A 6,000-nucleotide genomic window follows, 5' to 3' on the forward strand; every position below is an offset into this window, starting at 1 on the left:
AGAAGAGATTGCAATGTGTGATTCCCAAATTCAACACGTTTCAACAATTGTCTGCAGAATTCAATATAAAATCGCTGACATCTACGTCTGAACTCCATGAATTCTTTCGAGAGATTTTCATTCCTAATAAAAATCGCCTGCACTCGAGCACACAAATACATATCTTCTATTTTCAAGAACTCTTTGGAATTTGCAGGGTTAATTTGATTTAGAGGAGTGTTGTCTACGTAACTCCTATCCATGTAATATTTTAAAATTGTTTTAAGCGTTGCTCCTACCTTTTCTAATAGAGTGTGCAGCCTATACTTTTCGCTTTGGAATTCTAAGTTGAATTCCGTCACATGAGGGAGGAAAAATGTTAGAAAATAGAAATAGGCCTTCATTATTACATTTTCCAGGCCTCGTAGCAGATCTTGGGGGCGGCTGTCACGCTTTTCCTCTAGTGATAGTGATCGGAAGTATGCCTGCAATACATCCCATTGCTCAATAATTCGGGAAATAACTTGCTGGAGTGAGAGCCATCGTGTCTGGCTTAAAAAACTTAATAATTTATGGGGTTTCATCTTGAAAAAATCTTGAATTTCTTTCAGTTCTGAGACTCGTTTAGAACTTGCATTGAAAAAAGAGGTTATATCTCTACAAAAGTTCTCAAGTGATTGAGGAAGTTCTTTACAAGCCTCAGATGCACATATATAAAAGTTATGGCAAATACAGCGCGCAACAAAAAGATGTCTATTCAATTCCATTAGTTTTGCGCTTACACCTGCGTTAACTCCCATCATAGTACTGGCGTTGTCAGCAGCAAATCCAATTAAATTTGAAATTGGGATATTTCTCTCTTGGAAAAGCGTAATTATTGCTTCAAAAATTGTATTGCTTTTCCCACTATGAATTTCCAATAAACCTAAAAGACTATCCAATACTTGACCCTTTCCGGAGCTAAAATAACGGACTACAACAGCTAGAGTTTTGGAATTACTTATATCTGTAGACTCGTCAATAATAATTGAAAAATAATTGTTTCGCAGTTCTTCGGCGATCACTTCAATGTTTTCTTCCGCTAAAACATTTTTAATAATAGCAGCGGATTTTGTACGACCACATCGAATTTGTTTCGCAATTTGGAAATCCGGAAAACACACTTTTATTGTTCAGGTAAAGTGTCCATGGCCGAAATAGGTAGATTTTGCTCTGCTAAATATGCAGATAATCTAACCTCGGCTTCTGTCACTTGATCCCCTAAGCTATTTTCAACAGGTATTCGAAACGCACTGTCCAAAGTAACAGTGGTTTTCCTTTCTTCGACGCGTTTCAAATGCTTTGAGGTATGTAAATGGCGTTCCATTGCTGATACACTTCCTAAAAGCTCTATATCGCAATATTTACAATATGCTTTCCCAGGGGTTTTAGGGCTACACGTAAGCCAGTCTTTAAATTGCGGTTTGTCTTCCCAACTTTTTTTATATTTCTGCTGGTAATGCTTGATTTTTTTAGTTGAGTGTTCGACATCATTCATATCACTTGGTGTCACACTTTCGTTAGCTTTTCTTTTTGTACGAATGTTGTCGAAATTACTGTTATCATTAGAAACGCGTTCATTCTGAATCTCGGTATTGTTACAATTACTGGAAGTACCAACACAGTTACGCGCACTTTTTTTTCACTTCAGGGTTATTAGTAATCACACACGCAGTAGTACTATTAGAAATTTCACCCCCAACTTGAGAACAATTTGAAGACACCTCACGCACACACGCCTTCTTAAAGTACTTTAATAGAGTTGACTTTTGATTATCACCCATGTCCTCAACTCATCAGCACCACCGATGGGACACACTATGGGTCAGTGACTTGCAACACAAGCCCGAACTTAAGCAAAAGAAAAAATATTCGCGAGAAATTAATTAACACCTCAAACTGAAAGTTCTGGTGGAAATCACTACGGATATTATGAACAACGAGAACAACCTACGTAGCGACTCGCGCTGCACAAGATACTGTACGAAATTACTAACTAAACTAATATAAGACTCAAACGAGCTGATTTGAAAATCTACCAAACAGCGGCGGTTAGTATTATTGACCTTCCTGTTTATTGATGTCTTTCTTAGAAACCTAAATTAGTTTACTCATTAGCGAAAGAAGAAAGTACAAGTGTGCAGATTTCAAATCCCATATGCTGGGAATTTTCTCGTGATAAATTAGTGAGGTTAAAAATTGTACAGATAATACGAAAGGGTAAGACAAGTTTAGAGTGCTTGTACGTGACAATATCAATAGATTTATGCTCAACAACTGAGTCACAGATGGAACTTTCGTCGGTACTGTGCTTATTTGCTGGTACATTTTATTAATACATATATTAGTATGGTTTCCTCCTTCTTTAGACTCATTGGGAAAAAAGAAAAGGGTATGATACTGCCAGCGCCTCCGTACGTGACAAAACGTTGAAGCAGAGAATTATTATTTCTCCACTTGCTTCAGAAACCTACCTGCTCACGATAAGTAACTCACAATCTCATCCCATGTCGGCGAACATAAAGAGGTGGAGGCCAAAAGTACTGTCTGTTTACCCATGGTCATTTCACAGCAGGGGTTGCTCTCAGAGAGGAACAAAAAGATTAAAGGCCTTATGCAGAGTCGTTTTGACTTAAGATTAGCGTCATACTAAAGAGTTATACTAACATATATTTCCTGCAGTAGTCAGGCCTTTAGTATGATGCTAAGCATACGTCAAAACGACTCTGCATAAGGCGGTAACTCTTTAAGCTTGAACATTCTTTCCGAACCGAAACACAGTTTTCCTTGTTATTTGAAAAATCATTTCCTTGTCATCTAACTCCATGAGAAATGAAGTGACAAAAATCACTAGATTGTACATATTTACGCGAAGTACGTACTAGATCACTAATTCAATGATAAAATCACTAAATCTAGTACGAAATCACTAAAAGTGGCATCCATGTTTCAGTGTTGTTTAATATAAGCAATTGTACCAGGAGCTAATGGAGACATTTTGTATAGTACCATTAAAAAATCATGAATGTAAGCTAGAGTAGTATACTGCATATTGTACTTTTTACTTTGGTTTGCTATCTTTATAAGAAAGCCTTACGCAGAGTAGTTCTGACGCGTATTAGTGTCATACTAAAGAGTTCAACAAACATAAAATTAGATTGAAAGGTATATTACAAAACAGGAGCGAGTGTTGGCCTCATGTCGGTATCATTTAAAATGATGTTTGGACCCTATCCATCATTAGAAGATCCGAAATACCCATAAAATAACATGTAAAATTTAATTTGCAAATATCTTACAAAATAATGCACTTACAATCTTTTACTTTTTCATGTGAATCCCAAAGAACAATGCAGTTTAGGTAACAATCTCAATTTTATACATTTTATACACGGACAACAGTCAAAATAAAGCGAAAATGTTATATAATATTATAGTCTACGACAGGCCCGCAACCAGCCATAGAGGTTGGGGGGCATGAATATGTTAGGGGGGCCAAGTCATTAAAAATGCTCTTACACATAGCGAAATTGTGTTTTTTGTATTAATAATAGCATTTTGTGTTAAGGTCTAGCAGGGACACAAAAAGTTTAGGGGGCCACCCGCCTCCAGTTGCGGGTCTGACCTACGACATGGGCACCCGTAGAGAATTTTCTTGGGGGCCATCTTCCTGGTTGCTATCATTTTTTTATTAATTGTATTTATATTTATTCGTATATATTTCGTGAGGCAAACGGGCCGGGCCACACCCTGCTTTTCCCTTCGGGCGCATATGTCCATAGCCCAAAGAATTTAATGAAATATGTGTTCTCACACTAGAAAAAATTTAGTTACGTCATTTTGTTGTAGCCGTTTTTAATATCAGTATTTCACTATACTATACAATAGTATATTTCTGATTTCACGCTTCTGCAATCTTTTCGATGTGCTCGTGTTTCACATACGTAAATCGGCAGAGTTTATGTATTTAAAAAAATAATCCTCCTCTACATAGCCAAACTTTGGTTTGCTCACATTCGTTTGATTAGTATGCTTGCCCAAAGAAAAAAGTAACCTGCTGAAAAGGACTTTATGCAGAGTCGCTTTTGAAGAGTTATTAGTGCCATACTAAAAATTCGACTAACGTGTTTCCTGTAGTAGTCAGGCTTTTAGTGTGGCGATAATCCTACGTCAAAACGACCCTGCATTAGGCTAGTTTTAGACGGAAGCATTTATCGTAGCAAAAATCGTATCATCGCCATCCTACCGTGTAAAGTAGAAAATGATATAGCATTTTCCATGCCATGGCATATAATATGATATTTCTTGTCGATAGAACCTGCTCTATTTTGTAGCATTTTCCCCAGCATTTCTGGTCCGATTGCAGCGCCGTGGTGTGTTAAAAGCAAGCGAAAGATTTTATACCAAATATACAGCTCTGTTTTGTGTGGGAAAGTGAATTGAACTAAAGAAAAATGAGTTGGGATAGGGATGCTCTTTGCCCACATACTTCTTTGTAGTTTTCGTTTTTTAATATAACCGCCGAGAACTGTTGTTACAACCACTATAGCTTTAGCTACCCCACGCTTTAGTTTAGGAGCCATAATTGTACAGATCACATAGCCTAACGCAGAAGCAAGAACAGAAAGCAAGTATATCTAATCAGGGTTATGAATCAGAGGGCGGTGATCAATAAAACGAAATTGTTCCGAATTTCACACATGTGAGTCTCTACAATAGGCAAACTTCTTCAAAAATGTGCCTATTATAGAGACCATCATATTCCACCGATTGCGCTAGCGAAAGTTGGTTTAACAATAACAAATTGTGTAGTGTTTTTTCCTTAGAACGATAAATTAAAAAGTGCATACTGCAGATGAACGAAGTGTTTCGAATGTCCTAGTAATTTCCTTGCCCTTTCCCAATTAACATGCGTAAATCGTCTCTATCATGATACAAGTGTTTGCGTCCACTATCTTAAGGATTGCTCATTTAGTATGAGAAGTCACTCTGATTCTTCACGATTGCTTGGAAAATAAAATAACTTGAAAAGGATTTGAAGCTATATTGATTAGCTGTATTACTCACAAGTCCAGTACTTCACCCCTACATTATATTCTCATGCAACATCATAAACTAAATATTGCTAAGTTCAGCCCTGATGTTTGGAACGAACCGGCAATGTTCCTGTAATGATATTTCACCAAAGGGCACAGGGGGCACAAACGATACGTCGTTGGCAAGGGGGTTCCATAAGCTTTCGAATGCGGTATGCTCCATGTCTGTGACAATTAGGGAGGATGCTAAATCTAAGAAACATAAGTTAAACCACTGTAAAAAATATACAGAGTGACCCTCCTTGGTCCGTGGTTCCGAATTTTTATCTCCCTTACTGTTAAACATACGTCCTTCATGTTTTAATGTTATTGTTACCAATATCTGGTCTACGCGTGGGAATTTTTCTGAAGGCGTATGAGGACGTACAGTGTTGCAAGGGTCCAAGAAATATTAATTTAGAAGAGAAAAAACAAAAGAAAATCAACTTTCTTCTTCTTCTTTTTCTAGGAGTTGGGCATGATGGGTACAAAAGTCACTTTGTTGGAATTTGTTGTCTATGAGCGTTTCAACGAGGTATCATTCATGTCTCTGTGTCAATTAAGAGGACTACTAGAGCCGCCAACGTAAAGGTCTACGATTTTTTCGGAAAACCATGGTCCGCCATTTTGAAACCTGTTTTTGGAGGTGTTCCCGTGGTCCGATTTTGTCGGATTTTGGATATTTTCATCAGGTGGGGTACCTAAACAAAATACAGGTGTAAAACTAAAGGTTGCAATTTTTCCCAGGTCAAACCGTATTTTGACTCGACTAATGCCGAAGTTAATTTATTTGATGATCTGGAGACAATTTAGTGCCCATTAATAAACTAAATAACATACAATGGAGTAAAATTACAGAAATGATGTATTATACAGTAATTTCGCCGTGCTGGTTCAATAGTATAAT

Source organism: Thermobia domestica, chromosome 11 (genome assembly GCF_964235325.1).
Source record: "Thermobia domestica chromosome 11, izTheDome1.hap1.1, whole genome shotgun sequence".
Lineage (NCBI taxonomy): Eukaryota > Metazoa > Arthropoda > Insecta > Zygentoma > Lepismatidae > Thermobia > Thermobia domestica.